Source organism: Rutidosis leptorrhynchoides, chromosome 9 (genome assembly GCF_046630445.1).
Source record: "Rutidosis leptorrhynchoides isolate AG116_Rl617_1_P2 chromosome 9, CSIRO_AGI_Rlap_v1, whole genome shotgun sequence".
Taxonomy (NCBI): domain Eukaryota; kingdom Viridiplantae; phylum Streptophyta; class Magnoliopsida; order Asterales; family Asteraceae; genus Rutidosis; species Rutidosis leptorrhynchoides.
Window position 1 is genome coordinate 210,220,448 of NC_092341.1, and position 19,013 is coordinate 210,239,460.

Below are 19,013 nucleotides of genomic sequence, written 5' to 3' on the forward strand. Positions count from 1 at the left end.
AGCTTGCGGGGATCCATAATACATTTCATGTTTCCCGTCTCCGTAGGTGTCTTGCGGATGATTCATCTTGGGTGCCATTAGATGAGATCGAGCTAAACAATAAGTTAGAGTATATTGAGGAACCGATTGCTATACTCGATGAGAAAGTCAAAAGATTGAGAAATACAGCGGTGAGAACTTTTAAAGTTCAATGGCGACGGAGTAAAGGTTCCGAGTTTACTTGGGAGCCCGAGGAGTTTGTGTTAGTTTATCTTCCCTCTTGTCATGTGGCTTGGATCATGAGGACGCGCTCTGATTCAAGTAGGGGAGAGTTGTAAGACCCTAATAAAATTGCACAATAGTGTAATTATGGTACATGAAGTGTGGGTGACTTTGTATATTAAAATAGAGGTCAGAGAGTGATCTGGGCTGGGTGCGCTCAGCAGACACATAGGGGTGCTCGTGGCGCACTCCTCACTGTAGCCGGGTTCTGCTTATTTTAATTAGATATTTTGATGGGCTTTTTGGTAATTTCACTTGTGGACGAGTTTGAGGCCAGTAGGTCAGATCTTGGGGTGTCATTCACTCCATTTCCAACAACCTCATCCTACGTTTTGGTTGTAGTGGTATGTTCTAACTTTAATTTCCTTACATTGATTTTGTGTAAGGGTTAGGGTTTGGGTAAATTGTCAACACAAAACCCATGTTTGGCGATTTTGGGTGTTCTTAGGTAAGATTGAGTCATGTAGACTCAATAGTAATTAACCTAGGGTTTAAAGTATTAATTTGGGTGTATGAACATAAATTGGTTAGCTAATTACCAGCACACCTAAATGTTTAGTAAATGGATGTTAGGAGGGTTTGTGGTAGACCCGAAATGGGTGTGTTGACATTAAAGTGATTAAATGAGTAATTGTTGACCTAGTTGGGCAAGATGGGTGTGAAATGTCATAAGTTTGTGTAAGATGGTGTTGTTAGACCTTAATCACTAGCTTTTAGTGATTGATGATGGGTCTTGACCTTAAATGACGGTTTTGGTAAATGGGGCATTTAATGAAATTAAGTCATTGAATGCACATGTGTAAATTGTTGGCATTTAGTCCAACTAGTTTATGTGTTAATGGAGTACTTATTATATTAGATACTTTGCTTTGAAGCTTGAGGAGTTATAAAAGCATCACCAAATTGTTAAGGTGAGTGGAGTAATTATACATGTATGTATATGGTGTATTTATTTGTATGCTATGGTATGACCCACGGAGCCGGGAGTGCCATAGTATGTGTGAGTGTACTATGATGTGAACCATAGAGCCGGTAGCATCATGGTGCACGTGTTGTGATGTGAACCACGGAGCCGGTAGCATCAAAGTGTGAACCACGGAGCCGGTAGCACCGAAGTGTGAATCACAGAGCCGGTAGCACTATAAAAGAGTATGACTCGAATGCGTAGTGACGTGAACCACGGAGCCGGTAGCGTCATAGCATTACGTATGGTGTGAACCACAGAGCCGGTAGCACCATGACTTGTGTATGGTTAACCATATAGCTTGTGTATGTGTTGTTGTATAGCATATATATTATTTTGGTGAATATGCTAATGATTATGCTAGTTGTGGTATTTGGAGGTTATTAGCTTATACTCGAAGTTTGTATGCTAATTGTTGTTACTAGCGAATGTTACGGTATATGTAAGTGTATGCAAGTAGGTATATTATATATGTATATGTATAATTATTGCATTCACTAAGCTTTTCTTACCCTCTCGTTGTTTATCTTTTTATAGGCTCCGGCGGAGACAAGGGTAAGGGCATTCGTATGGATTAGAGATCCCGCTTGTTGTTTGGGGGACGCTTTTGGGATGTGAGAGCTTTTGGAGATTGACCGAGACTTGGGTAGTTTAACCCCAAACACCATGCTCATAGTGTCGTTTGGAAATTAAACTAATGTGGTCGAAACTCATGATTTGTACGAAACTCGTAAAACGGCCGATGTGGGCCCCGTTTTGTAAAACTCTTTTTATGTTTGAATCGTATGAGTTTTTCATAGTAGAACATGTTGTGAAAGGCGTTTCGTCAAATTATGTCGGGAAGTGGGAGATCTTTATTTGAAAATTTGCAAAACCGGACAGAACTGATTTGGGGCATGTGCACGCCGCGCACCCTGTGGTGGTGCGCGTGGTGCACTCTACTGTTATAAAAAAAAAAAATTTGTTTCGCATAATCGGTTGGTTATTGGTTTGGGTTGTTACATCAATCCATATGAATGATTTTTGTCTCTATGCATGGGACGTATATTTATGAAAATTGGAAATGAAATTCTTGTGGTCTATAAAAATAATGAAAATGAATGATTATGATAAACTTATGAACTCACCAACCTTTTGGTTGACACATGAAAGTATGTTTATTCTCAGGTATGAAAGAAATCTTCCGCAGTGCATTTGCTCATATTAGAGATATTACTTGGAGTCATTCATGACATATTTTAAAAGACGTTGCATTCGAGTCGTCGAGTTCATCAAGATTATTATTAAGTCAATTATAGTTAGAGGTATTATGAAATAGTATGCTTGCCATCAAGTTTCAATGTAAAGAAAGTTTGTCTTTTAAAAACGAATTCAATGTTTGTAAAATGTATCATATAGAGGTCAAATACCTCGCGATGTAACCAAACGTAATGTACTCATCCAAATGGATTAGGACGGGTCGTTAGAGTCTTCGATGTCAGTTGAATAGTACTCTTTGATGTAGATAAAACAAATTAGTATGCTTATAATGGAGCATAATTTGTCTAAGTATTATGTGTTGCTCTAGCCTGATGCTGGTTCTTCTAGTGCTGGTTCTTTAGTAAATCTTCTGCTGGTTCATCATACATCTTATGCTGTTTGTGAAGAACCCTTGAATTTCTCAACTATCTTGTGCTGATAGTTAAGGCAGCACACTAACCTACTCAGACACAGCATTCATTGTTATTCCTATACATAGAATATTTAAGTAAACTTATGTTGGCATGCATATAACAATTAGTGTTTATAATCATGTTTTGTCATAATTAAATCCTTAATTATGCAGGGGACTCAATGATCTCCCCCTATTTGATAATGACAAAACATGTTACAGAAAAAGAAAAACACTAAGGCCCATCCCTTAAGTTTACTTTTATGGAAGCTTTTGAGTTATCTATATCTTTAAACTGATATATTTTCTAAGATAACTCATATAATAATATTCATTATTTTCCTTCAGACTTCATTACAAGTTTAATGGAATATTACAAAAATTACAGATAGTCAAGGGAATTAAGTTCTATTCTTCATCAACTGGTTCTTTATTCACCTTTATATCTGCAAAATTTACATCTATGAAGAGTTCAGGAAGATCTTCTATAATGCTCTTCAGATCACTGTCCTTGCCTCTGAAATAGTTTAGTAACTCCATCCATTCAGAATGACCATATCGTCTAAGATCGACCAGTTCAACATGTTAAAATACATTGTTATCCCTGCTGATGTTGAGACCTTCTTTGTGCATCTTTGAAACTTGATAATTTTTCCAACATTCAATCTTCATGTCATAATATCAACATATCTTCGCTTCATTAACTTTTCCCAGGATGTTTCAGATTTGGCACTGAGAGGATGTTCCACTTTCTTAGTTGCCTTTCCAGCTGCCTCTTCAACATCAATTTCTCCGTCTTGAGCCGCAACAAGTAATCTGGCTGCCTCAAGATATTTTTGCTCTTCAGATTATTTTTGTTGTTGAGCAGCCAACCTTTATTTTTGTTGTTGCACTCTCAACCATTCAGTCAGCTCATCATCAGACATTGCCTGTTGTTCCAGTTGAACATACAAAAAAATATTCTTCAAGTGATAAGTTCAAGTCATTAGCTGCAGCTACCATCATTCTTCCTTCCTCTGTACTTACAAGAATTTAGTAATCTTCAAGACTCATGTTGAGTTTGCAAGCCTCAGCATACATCACCTCCCCCTTCTATATACTTAGCCTCAGTCCGTTGATTCTAAGATATTCTACAATAGGCAGGTCGAGGTTGGAAGCAAGAATGTAATGTTCTTGATCTAAAGGATGGTGGATCTTCCCGATTCTTCATTCATTATCTGATCTAACAGCTACATCTCTTCTTAGCCATTCCTCAATAGAAATGTTCAACCTTTGGGCTTCTTGATCTTCAAATAAGAGCTTTGGAGGAGAAGGATGCACTTGAAAGAATGATTGAACATGTTAAACATGATGAACTGGAAGGTCTTTCAGGAACAACAAAGTACCAATTACATTTCTTCCTCCATCTTCCCCCAAGCCAAATGACAAACACGCAGTTTGAGAAGATGAACCTTCTGAACCAGCAGGGCAAATCATCTTCACGCACTGAAATATCTCAAGTACCGTCAAAGCAAGTTTGATGACATTGACATGAAAATGAGTCTTGGAGAATTTATCAAACACATCAAAGATCGTCTCAAGCTCTAGATTCATACAAGACAATTAAAGATTCTTCATGGTCAAAGGAAAAAAAGGTTTTTCAAGGAGATGAATGAATATCCAATCTATGAAGGAGATCCAAGGAAAGTGTGGGGTACCAGGAAACCATAAAAGAAGATTTCAGATAATCAAGTTGAATTTTCTGATCCAACTGGTGCAAGATGGAAAGTCACATTTGGACCTCTAAAGATTACAAAATAGGATTACATTGTAAAATTCACATTTAACACTGTGACAACCTTACTTTTTCCGTTAACTCTGTTAACTATTCATTAAGTTATTTAATGGTGCTTACTTGAATTTTGTGTATGTAATTTAATTAAATGCAGACTTGATCCTTTGAGAACTACTATAATTAATATGGGAATATGTTAGGGGAGAATGTGGGTTAAAATGGGATTATGCTTAATGAACATACTAATCTTAACTCATAACAATAAGTGTTTTGTTGATGACATATGCACATAGCTAAAGGTGCTGGTAGACATCATGACATAAATAAACAAGTTCTTTAATCCATACTTTCTCTAGCAAAAGACCAAAACCAAAGAAAGCTTGAATGTTTGGAAAATGGTACACGGTCGAACTACGGTCGACTGCAGGTCAGACCGTGGAGACTTGCACCCAGATTTACGAAATCTGAGTTTCACGGTCGAATCCACGGCTGACCGTGGATCAACCGCAGAAACCTACTGTCCGGATTTTGATCGAAAAATGTTTGACCACTTACGAGCATCTATAATTCATGAGACCTATTCAAACATGCTTAGGATAGTTGCCTCTTTCATTCCCAAAGGAGTTTTAGTCACTATAACACTAATCTTGGTTAATCACGCCTAATAACACCTTAATGACAATTAAACCTTGATTAAGGATAACACATAAGTGTTTTAGGAAAATATGTAAATATAAAATGTATCTAGACATTTATAGGATGGTCACCAAGTCCCAACCAAGAGTTGCTTGTTCCATGTACATGTGTTAGACATTAATGTATGCTTATACATTAATCTTGCAAATGCCACTTTGCAAGTAAAACTTAGATAGTCTTAGTTTAAGGCTATGTAGTCACTATGTGCTAAATTCTAAGATTACTTAGTGATCTCTTGCTAGTTATTACATGTATATTACTTGACTACTTGCTATTAGTACATGTGTATTATTTGACTATGTGTTAAGTGCTAAATGATGTGTAGTTATTTAGTATATGTATGTATGAACCATGTCTTGCTATGTGTTACAAGTTGGATTCCACGAACTAGTATTTGGACTACTTCACTATATGCTTATGTTATTTGGATAATATTTAGAATGTCATAATCTAGTAAACTTGAAAGACAATAAAACATTAACACACATAGGTTTGCTTAAGTCTAAAATTAAGTTTATGAATAAGTTTAAACTTGATTAACTTGATTTCTTGCAACTTGCTTAATTGTTATTACTTGCTTAATTTTTCAAGACATCATTACCACACTTAATTAATTACAAACAAGTTCAAAATTGAATACTAGCATGCTTTGTGATTAAAGTGGGTTTGTGTCATCAATGACATACTGACCAACCAATAGAGATTTAGCAAATGTGTTAATTACAAATAACGAATTATGACAAAACTGATATTGCCTCAAATGATTATCATGACTTGTATCCAAGAATGTTAGAATTTCCACTTTGAAAATGATAAGTCACTATCAAGGCAATACATCCAAGTTAAATGGACATTTAATGCATATAGTACTTGTATAGGATATTGGGTATCTTTTTGCAGGTGTTAAATGAAGTAAAGTGTCCAAGAAGTGATGTCCAAAACTGATTCAAACGGCTATACAACAGATAGATAATTTAGACTGAACCGCGTGCGGTCGACCCACGGTTGATCGTAGGTCAAGCCTCAGACATGGCTGACTTTTTATTTCCCCATATAAATAGCAAGACTTGGACCTCTTGCATGCTACAACTCAAAATCACCAGAGAATTACAAGAACATAACATTCATACATATGTTTGTGATTAGCAAGAGAAGTTTTATAATCTCATAGATTATAAAAGGGGTGTTTGTAAACTTACTTTCAAATTCTAATCTTTGTAATTTTGCATAGTGTTGTAATAATCCTTAGAATTGTCTTAGAATTGTCATCACTAGAAAAAAGGTGAGTCTTTGTACTTTGTAATTAGAATCATATGCTAGCTTAGCTATCTTCTTCCTTAAAGGGAACTAGGGAGTTGATTAATCTCATTGGAGATTAATACTTGTGCAAGTTGAAGACAAGTTGATCTAAGTTGGAGCTAATCTTTCAAATAGATAGAAGGATTAGGTTTGTTGTCTAAGAAGAAGTACAAGTCCTGTAAATAGGTCTACACCGGATTTGGAGAAAGGTGCTTAGTGAAGCAAGAAATCCCAATTAGTGAATCAGGGTGTGGATTAAGGTGGATTAGTTAACATCCACCCGAACCACTATAAATCCTTGTGTTTATGCTCTTTACTTTACATTTCGCACTATTACAAACATAAAACACCACACATTGGTTTGAGTTGATTAAGGTGATCAAGTATTGTTCAAATCTTATTGATCATCAAAAAAGTTTTAAAATTCGTATCAAGTAACTATTCACCCACCTCTAGTTACTTACAATTGGTATCAGAGCGATTGCTCATACATTTGCTCTAGAAATGTTATTGATTCAGTCAAAATCATTTTGGGCAAAAACTCGAGTCAAACGTTCTTGGAATCAACTCAAATGATGGCGTACATTGAAAGATTGGCTAATGAAGCACCAATCTTTAATAAAGAAGATGTATATGTGTGGAAAATAAGATTTGAGATCTTTGTCAAATCAAAAGATTATGACATGTGGAGAATCATCAAGGGAGGAAACCTTGTTTGTCAAGAGTCTTCAAACATGGTGAAATCAACATTTCAAAATAATGAAGTAGTGAAAAAAATGCTAAAGAAATTTGATGATATATCACTACTTCAAATAGTTCTTCCTAGTGAAGAAAGGGTTAAAATGCTTTCATTTGAAAGTGCAAATGAATGTTGAGATTCACTATGTCCTCAAGTAGAAGAAATTTAGTTGCTTAATAAAAAATGGATTTGAGGAAAAGGCAACAAGACTTGAATGTCTTGGTGGGAATTGTTTGGTTAATCAAGATGGAGATCAAGATGAAGACATATGTCTCATGGGTTCAAGATACTCTCCAAGTCAAGATGCTAGTTGATGTGTAAAATCAGTTATATAAATTATCTCTAGAAAAAAACCAGTTTTAAGGACTATTACACACTCACGGGTAGTGTACCCGATCGTGTAGGAATATAGCAAATGGTAGTTCCGAATATCGATCCAAGGACAGTATCACGTAAATTTCAATTGTCAACTAATTCAAATTAAACTACAGTACACTAAGAATGAAAAAATACTAAGTATTTGGTTTGTGGCTATTTAACGATTAGCCAAATCTGAGTGAATCAAAAGTAAAGACAATATTTTTGGTTTTTAAATTTATAAAATGAAACAAGAAAGCAATTAAGATAGTTTTGATATCAAATGGAATGGGAATGCTCGTCTAGACCTTTTACCCTCAGTAATGGATGTTTTTATACTTTAGCCAGATAAATAACTTAATTGCATGCAAATTACTCAGTCGACCCGTCAAGAGTTCTCTTTAGCAAGTGCTCAAAATAGAATTACTAGATGTAGGGTTCCCTAGCACCTAAGACCTTTTCGTTTGTGACAAATTAATTAACTAGATCAAAAATTTGAATAACAATTGCCTTTGCGTTCGCTCTACACAATTCACCCATATGATGTCTATCCGTTTTAATCCAACTTACCACCTTGGTCCATTTAGCAAACAATCAATTAAGACAAATCAATTATAAATCAATATACTAAATTGACAATAGTTCTCTTTATCAAACAATTATACTAATCAATTGCATTCATCAAATTAAATAATTATAAGAATGGATCTTTTATTCAAACTATTGAAATAAACATGCATGATTCATAAATCATAAATCATAACATCCAAAATATTGGTTATTAATCTAGATAAGCATTAAAAGCTTAGCCAACAATCACGGCTAAAGACAAAATCACAAATAAATAACTAGGAGAATTCATTGTGTTGACAAAGAAATATACCTAATGAAAATAGAGATCTTGAACGATGAACGAATTGATGAGCGTTTCCAGAATGATTGAACCGTTTGAATGATATTGAGATTCCCAAAAAATCACCAAAATTCATCCTTGAGTTGCTAAATACTGTCCAGGAAAAAGTGACTTCAAGTTAGGGTTTTAATTCCCTTATTATACCCCAGAAACCGCCACTAGTATCGACCCGCGCTGCGGGCTAAATAGTCGCGCCGCGACTTAATGCATCCTTTGAAATATCAACTTTATACAACCCTCGACCTGCAATTCACCTTGTAACCTGCACCGCAGGCTCTTTAGCCGCGACGCGGCCTAAAACACAAACAGAATCCAACTTGTGTTTAAAGTGCCGGCTTGATTTTTACTCTTTAACTTGCGCCGCGGCGTATTCAACTGCGTCGCGGCTTTAACCTTCTACTAAAAACCTTGAATAAAACTTGGAAGAACTCCTCCAAAATTAATTTTAACCATATTATCGAGGTAACGACGATAGAATAATACAAAATTTATCCCATAATGCTCCAAAAATAGTACCAATAACCTTCTCGACTCTCACAACTCAAATCTATCAAATATCTCCCAAAATAGCTCCATATCATATCCAATGGACCAAAATGCAACTGATATTGTGCGAATAAACATGTGCAAATTAAGCAATATCACTCGTAGTGATGATGAGGTTGAATCGTGCTATCAAGGAGAAAAAGGGGAAAGCTCAAGCGTTCACAGCGATGAGGTACATGTATTCTATCCTTCTAATTATGAAGATTTGCTAGATGAGTACAAAGCGGTAAAATTTGTGTATACTAGAAGTTGTGACAAAGTAAAATTGTTGGAAAAAGAATTACAAAAGGTAAATCAACTCAACAAAATTCTAAATGATGAAAACAATTATTTGAAAAGATCTTTAAATGGCAAAAATTGTTTTGGAAACTAGTCACAATTCTAGTAAACACAAACAAAGTATTCTAAGTCTAAGGTCAATTATCAAAAAAGTTTAAAACCTAGGAAGGGTAAACAAATCTAGCAAATTTATAGGAGGGATGAGTCAAAGGTTGGGTAATCTTAGAATAAATGAGAATCAATTATCAAACTTTAAGAAAAGAGGATTGTGTATTTAAAACTTAATGTGCTTTAAGTTAATGTGTCATTATTTCAAAAATTGCACATCCTCTAGATAATTAAAAGGATTTCTCAATAAGATTATGCTTACTATACGAATAAATGCATACTTGAATGGATTGCATGCGAGTTGTAGGACAATGTGCCTTATTTGTATAATATATGTGTAACTATATATATAAATATGGGTTAAAGCCAAAAATAGGCTACAAACTTACAAAAATGTACCGATGTCGCCCACAAACTCATTTCCGTCCTACTGTCGCCTACAAACTTATAAAAAATGTGCTAATATAAACAAAATACTTTTTTTAACCGTCAACCAAAATGGTTGATACGTGGCTTCTAAGTAGTCATGACACATCGGTGATACATCGAAACAGAACTAAAAGTATATGGGCGACATCGGAACAGAACTGAAAGTATATGGGCGACATCGGAACACAAATGAAAGTATATGGGCAACATCGGGACATATAAAATGAATAAAAAAAGTTAAATAATTAACTTTACCGGTTCAGCAGGTAACCGGTAACAAAATGTTAACATCAGCACATTTTTTATAAGTTTGTAGGCGATAGTAGGACAGAAATGAGTTTGTGGGCGACATCGGTACATTTGTGTAAGTTTGTAGCCTATTTTTGGCTTTAACCCTATAAATTTACATACATGCCTACATACGTGTCATTGATGATGAAACATCAGTTGGATGTGATCATACAATGTTAAGAAAAGAAAACTTGTCCTCAAGTATTTTATAGAAACTACAAAATCGCCAAAACGCGCTCGACGTGAAGAAACGGACAAGAAATCCACTATTCCATGCTGCACACTCAACCCACGGCGAACCCAGGATCAACAACAAAAATTCACCACGGCCCAAGATACGGTTGACCGCAGTTCGACCGTACGGGTACTGACGGGTCTTTTAACCTTGTTCTAGCCTCATTCCGTATTTTAATCAAAATTGTTTTTATTTCCCTCTCCTCCACGGCTCAAGATCTTCTACCGCTCACCAACGTATCTGCTCCTTCTCATCCTTAATCTTCAATCTCGGTAAGATTAATCTATGAATTCTCCTTGTTCAATTGTGTTAGTATGATGAATTCTTCAAATATTGCTTGCAGAAACCCTAATTCGAAATTTCCACTCAAATTGATGCTAATAATCAAGTGTGTTCATGGAAACCTCAAAAACCTTTGAAATCATGATTAACATTGCATCAATTTAAGACTTTGAATTCTAGGGTTCATCATACAACTAGATTAGATTTTCATAAGTTCATTGTTCACATGATTCAAACACATTGTCACTAATGAAGAGTAATAATGTAGAAATTGGTAACATTAAAACATTTGTGTTGATGAAAATCAAGTTTACAATTGTGTATTGATAAAACTCGAATTTGCAAAACGCGAGTCCATGTGAACATTATGAAAACCACTAATAATCTAAAGTGAAAACTCATTGTCACCAAAAGAGGGGGAGAATGTGAAGAAAGTTAACATCATAACACTATGTATTGATGATAACTAAGTTTGCAAATCATCGTGTTATATGAATATTATGAGAATACATGTTCATATATTTGCAAACACACTCTTACTAAAAGAGGGTAAGAATGTGAAGATAGTTAACACTAGAACATACTTGTGTTAGCAATGTTTGCAAAACATTGATTACGCAATTGTGTCAATTGTACGTTCACTTTGACTTAAATTGAAGTGTTTTTGTATAGGAAATGACAAGAACAAAAGACGCGAAATCAAGAGGAAAGAAAGCATACGATCCTCCAAAAACACTAAATGCCAAACTAAAATACAATGTACAATTCCTGAGTGATAAGAAGATTGCTGAAGGAAGAATAGTTGCTTACGGTCAACTACCTGAGCTTATGACCGCTTTCTCCGCACTCATGTGGGATTCTTTTCTTACTATTGATGGAACAATCTATTCAACCCTCATCCGAGAATTCTACACAAATTTTACCTTCGAGAATGGGATGGTCTCCTTCTATCTTCTCATCAAAAATCACATATACTCTCTCAAGGACTTTGGTGAAATAATGGGAGTACCATCAGTGAGTGAAGAATTCTACAGCCGTTATCATAACCTAAGAAATCTTCCACACTTTCTTTCAAATGAAGTGGAAGTTCTTGATTTGTTGTGTAAGGAAGATGCTCCACGGGATGAGATTGCCATAAAAGGTGTGTTGATCAGGTACAACGTGTATTGTAAAGCTGGAAATCATTCCAATATTCATGCCACTCAGCTTGCCTTGCTATGGTGCTTAGAAAAGAAGAAACGTGTTAACATGGCTTTTCTAATGGCTTCAAGAATGAGCAATCTCATCACTGAAACCACTCGAGGACTTCCTTATCGAATGCACCTTAACAGAATGTTCGAGCACCTTGAAATCACTCATCCTAACTCTCATCAACCCAATTATGGTTTCATTAAGAAGAGGGGACTCTCAAAAACTTCATCTTTAAAAAAGAGGAAAAATGATGATGAAGAAGGTCCGAGTGAGTCAAGCAGAAGGGCAATTGAAATCTCAGACATTGATGAGGAAGCGACAGCTGATCCTGCGATCAACTTGGATGTTGGTGGTAAACTTGATCACATTTACAAAAGTCAAATCAAGTGACAAAGAAAAATCCAAGGTGAAGAAGCTACTGAAGGGGATGTTGCGGTCATTTACTTGTGGATCAAGTGGAAATGCTGATGATGAAAGTGATTGAGAAACTTGATTTATGTTTAAAACATGTTTAAGTTGGGTTTGTAATTCGTACTTCCTTTATTTTGAACATTGTCGTGAATGTATGATATTTTATGTTTAGAATCTGCCCACAAACCCTACACGGTCGACCGTGATATCAATCGCAAACTCTCTAACATTTCTTCGGTATTCTCAATAAATGTGGAATAACTTTCAATTAATGCTATTTCTCTGCATACAATGACCAAATACAATTATAATTAATTGTAATTGGAAACTCTTGGATGAATCAATCTCCCAAAATTGTGAAATGTCATTTACCCAGAGGAATGAGTTCCTCTAAACCTATCCTATTCTCTAACTCTAAGCATCACTCAAATCTGAAAGTCTTTAGGGTCACCAATAAAATCTCAAATGACATGAAGAAAACATCCTGTGATGATTCAAGACTCATACAAGAAGAATGTGAAGTATTCTTCTATGACTACTCTACTACTCAAAAGGAGTTTTTTAAAGTAGGATGTGAGTCATTTCTCATGCCTGAGACTCATGTCTTTCCCACTCTCGTCAAAGAATTCTACTCAAACTTTGAATTCTCATCTAAACGCATAGTGAAATTCAAAAATGTTTGATCAAGAACATCTTTTGACACTCAAACAATTCGGGAAAATATTCAAAGTGCCATCTAGAGGAGTTGAATTCTATACCACCCACAATCATATATAACTCCTACCTCTTTTCATTCAATGAAGGGCACCCACGGCTCTCTTTCTCAAGTCAAACCTCAAACTGAGTACACTTTGTCAAGAGGGCCTTCTTGACAGTGATGTTCGGATTGAATTTGAGACATGGAAGGCAATCATTCGTCACAACATCTTTTTTCACAAAGATGATGACGACCATCTATACGTGACTGAACTAGGACTTATGTGGTGCCTAAAGCAGTCAATACCGGTCAACATTGCTTTTCTAATGGCTTCTCAAATGAATGATCTGAAGAAGGATCCTTCACAAACACTTCCCTCTGGGGCAGGTCTCACATGCATCTTCAAGTATCTTAATCTACATGTCAACTACTCTTCTTCGTGTGGTACCCCTAGCGATGTCCTCGAAAACCTCAAATCATGCAAATGAAGCACATGTCAGGTGCCATCATCATGATTTCATGCATATGTCATGTGAGATATAACGCATGTTGTCTTTGTATGTTGTTTTGAATAAGAGTGTTTGCTCTATGTATGCTTCTTTATTTGTTCCCACCATGTTTGGTGCTTATGTGTGCACTTTTTCTTAGGAATGAATAAAATGTTGTGTATTTTTATGTGTTGTGGTTGTTATTATTTTCCACCATGTACGATTCAATGAGGATTATTTGTCTTAGGGTGAGCTTAGTTCTAGGGGGAGCTAACCTTTTTGCTTTGACAAAAAGGGGAGAAATTTAGATAAGTGATGTTAACACTTGTATGTATTTATAGATAAATGTCCACCATCACTTATGTGTTTGTCATCATCAAAAAGGGGGAGAATGTTGGGGAGAATGTGGGTTAACATGGAATTATTCTTAATTACCATACTAATCTTAACCCATAACAATAAGTGTTTTGATGATGACATATGCGCATAGTTAAAGGTGATGGTAGACATCTTCACATAAAAAAAAAAGTTCACTAATCCACACTTGCTCTAGCAAAAGACCATAACCAAATAAAGCTTGAATGTTTGGAAAATGATACACGCCCGAACCACGGTCGACCGTAGGTCAGGCCGTAGAGACTTGCACCCAGATTTACAAAATTTGAGTTGCACGATTGAATCCATGGCTGACTGTGGATCGACCGCAGAAACCTACTGCCCGGATTTTGATCAAAAATTATTTGACCACTTCTGGGCATCTATAATTCATTAAACCTATTCAAACATGCTTAGGATAGTTTTCTCCTTCATTAGGAGTTTTGCTCGCTAGAACACTAATCTTGGTTAATCACGCCTAATGACACCTTAATGCCAATTAAGCCTTGATTAAGGATAACACATAAGTGTTTTAGGAAAACATGTACATCTAAAATGTATCTAGACATTCTTAGGATGGTTACCAAGTCCCAAACAAGAGTTACTCTTTTCTTATACATGTGTTGGACATTAATCTATGCTTATACATTAATCTTGCAAATGCCACTTGCAAGTAAAACTTACATAAGGCTATGTTATCACTATGTGCTAAATTCTAAGATTACTTAGTGATCTCTTGCTAGTCATTACATGTATATTACTTGACTACTTGCTATTAGTACATGTGTATTATTTAACTATGTGTTAATTGTTAAGTGTTAAATGATATGTAGTTATTTAATATATGTATATATGAACCATATCTTGCAATGTGTTACAAGTTAGATTCCACCAACTAGTATTTGGACTACTTCACTATATGCTTGTGTTACTTGGATAATATTTGGAATGTCATAATCTAGTAAACTTGAAAAATAATAAAACATTAACACACATCTAATTGCTTCAGTCTAAAATTAAGTTTATGAATAAGTTTAAACTTGATTAACTTGATGTCTTGCAACATGCTTAATTGTTATTACTTGCTTAATTTCATTACCACACTTAATTAATTATAAACAAGTTCAAAATTGAATACTAACATGGTTTGTGATCAAAGTGAGTTTGTGTCATCAATGACATGTTGACCAACAAATAGATATTTAGCAAATATGTTAATTACATATAAAGGATTATGACAAAACTAAGATTGCCTCAAATGATTATCATGACTTGTATCCAAGAATGTTAGACTTTCCACTTTGAGGATGATAAGTCACTATCAAGGCAATACATCCAAGGTAAATGGACATTTAATGCATATAGTACTTGTATAGGATGTTGGGTATCTTTTTGCAGGTGTTAAATGAGGTAAACTGTCCAAGGAGTGATGTCCAAAACTGATTCAAACGTCTATACAATGGATATATAATTTGGACTGAACCGCGTGCTGTCGACCCATGATCGACCATAGGTCAAGCGGCAGACAGGGCTGACTTTTTATCTGTCCATTTAAATAGGAAGATCTGGAGAACATTGAAGACTTGGACCTCTTGCATGCTTCAAATCAAAATCATCATAGAATCACAAGAACATAACATTCATACATATGTTTATGATCACTAGATAAAGGGTGAGTCTTTATACTTTGTAATTAGAAGCATATGCTAGCTTAGCTATCTTCTTCCTTAAAGGGAACTAGGAGTTGATTAATCTCATTGGAGATTAATAATTGTCCAAGTTGAAGACGAGTTGATCTAAGTTGGAGGTAATCTTTCAAAGGGATAGAAGGATTAGGTTTGTTGTCTAAGAAGAAGTACAAGGCTTGTAAATCGGATCTCCACCGGATTTGGAGAAAGGTGCTTAGTGAAGCAAGAAATCCCAATTAGTGAATCGGGGAGTAGATTAAGGTGGATTAGTTAACATCCACCCAAAGTAGTATAAATCCTTGTGTTTATGCTCTTTACTTTACATTCCACACTATTACAAACATAAACACGCCACACATTGGTTTGAGTTGATTAAGGTGATCAAGTATTGTTCAAATCTAATTGATCATCGAAAAAGTTTTAAAATTCGTATCAAGTGACTATTCACCCCCTCTTGTTACTTACATAATATATTAATCGGAAAACTTATTTCGAATTTGATATAAGGAGAAAACGATACGATTTTAATAACTGCAAAGGATGTCTTTCGCGACTGCGAATCACTCAGATTTTAAATAAATAATTATAATTAATAATTATTAACTTTAAGAAAAACATATTTAATTTATTATATATTTAATGAATTAAACATGGTGGGATGCGTTTTAACGATCAGTTATAGTTCTGGGAATTCGGTACGGTTAACGGAAACTAGAAACGGACCACGCGGACTTTTTATTTAGCAAAACGAGACCAGAAACACCCTTGGGCCACCATTTGGCCGAACACCCCTCCCCTTACCCATTTTGGACTTATTTTTGGCCCTTGTTTTAACTAGTGTTCTTAATTAGGCCCTAGGTTAATAATACTAATAATGTAACACTGCAACTAATATCCCATAACCCTAACCAGTAAATCACTCCCTCCCTCTCCCTCTCTTTTGCGTCAATCATCACACACCACCAAACCAACTTCAATTTTGCTTGTTTGCTCTTGCAATCTACACGAAAGTGATAGCCTTGATCGTTCTCTATGCATTGTTATTAGTTAATTGTGCTTTAGAGGTATAAATCATGAACCCTAATTTTATAAATCTGTTTTTTTATTAGATTACATAGTGTATGTTGGTCTAGTGCTCAAGTCTATGTGTTTATGCATGATATTAGTCGTTAATTTGCTCAATTTGTGTGTTTTGAATGAATCCCGAATATAAAAGGCATCCTACTAATATTATAAACATATTTTCTATTAATTATTTTTATCTAGATGGAAAGCTATCAAAAAATTAATAATTTTGCTCGCAAGAATCACTTGATTTCGTTATATTGCTCCTGTTATGTCAATTTTAATTTTCGACATGTTTATGTGCACTAAATAGAAATATGCGGAAGTTGTATTATGAATTGGAAAATGAACTGAGTACCATTAGAAAGATAATTGAAAAACACTCATGTTGGACTAGGATATCATGTTGTTTGGATTTGTAAAACTCATTTTATGCTCAATTGATTGTTCATGGTAAAACTTGTTAATCGGTAACTTGAAACAAATAAAAATTACTATAATTATCAACTTCTGGAAAATAAGCTTTTGGGATTTGGAAATTTCAGAATTAGTAATTCACTTTTCATATAGATTATGCATGCTAATTATTCCTAGATGTCCGGATAATCTGAAAATGACTACATGATTGGAGTCTAAACTGTCTCCTATGCACAATATTTGGTCTAGCATGAATAAAAAATTGATTAGGAACTTTTCTTATGATATGTTGGTATTTGTATGTTAAGAAACATATTTCATTTGAATGTCAATATCTGAAAGCTTTATATGTTATGTGCTATATGTGTTCCAAAATGGTATATCTGAATTATGTCTAAATCAGAAAGTCCAACTTAGAATGCAAAACTGTACGAGTTTGCTATATGAAAAAATATTTGAAAATTTTATAGATTAAACTTTGAGATTTTTATGACCATCTCCCACTGGACTTATTTGATTCGCATTTTTCTTGAATAAATGATAGAATTTATAATTCTGACATGCGTGTAGAAACTAAATCGGTATAAATTGCATGCAACATGAGTTCTAGAAGTCTTATGATAGCGTGGTTGATCTTATTAGAAAGCTAATAACATGTACTTATGATCTGGAGTGAATCATATAAACATGATTTATCATTTGTAGATAATGCTTGTTTGTTTGCATGACATTCGTAAACACTTACATCAAACGAACTAGAAAAGATGAAAACGTTAAACAAATGTTTGAAACTTATGAATTGACCTTGGTTTTACTTTATGAAATCATTAATATGACCTACTGATGTAATTGACTTAGGTTGACCAACTTGACCAAGTTTGACTTTTGTTGACTTGCATGAACTAGTTGACTTTGAGAATACAATCTAGTCGGTTTGAGCAATAGGACAACTATACTATGAATCAACAACCTATTTTGAAATAGACTAATGTGACCACATATTGATATATCTAGGTTACATTACTCGGTCTTAGTAATCCGACAACTCGTTTCTTGTGCTAAACTATCAAGTGCACTCAAGGTGAGTCTACAGTCCCATATACTTTTCTTTTTAGGATGAGATAACATGATGTTTGATGTAACATGACTAGGAACTTCGAAATCAACAGATTTAACTCACACAAAGGCGAAATTAGTGAATCAAACTCTCTAGTGAATATGAAATGTTTTTTGGGATTAATTAAGTCAAACCACAACAATGGATGTATGATTAGATTAACACCTAGAGCTATTATTCACCACTTGAGTGATTTGGGTTGAGAGAGAATCGGACAGGCTACCAGATCTGAGTGATGTGTGTGTAATGAGAAGCTTAACCTAAAATGAAGAACATAAACACTTATATACCCCTGCTGTTGACTCAACCGCGCGAGTCAGCCCTCACTCGTACGAGTGGGCTGTCTCAGTCGTACAGGTGATCAGTCACTCATGTATGTTTACACAGATTAGGTTTGTGACTCAGCTCAGCAAACTCGTGCGTATGAGCTTGTCAGCCGTACGAGTGAGGCTTCACTCGTACATATGACTGAGTCTAAGATAGTCAAACATCCATATCGCATTCCTGCAGTACCTGTAACCATATATAAACACATATAGGATAATAACGAGCGATCATGGTAGCCCATAAACTGAAGTACTAATCACAAACGTAAGATAGATGTCTAGGGACTTACAGAAAATGCATCAACAACTCCCCCTAGGACCTAGATCATCAATTACAATAAAGTAAACATTCGAGAAATACATATAAGTCCAAAAGTAACATCAGTTTAACATCAATTACATATCTAGATTCTC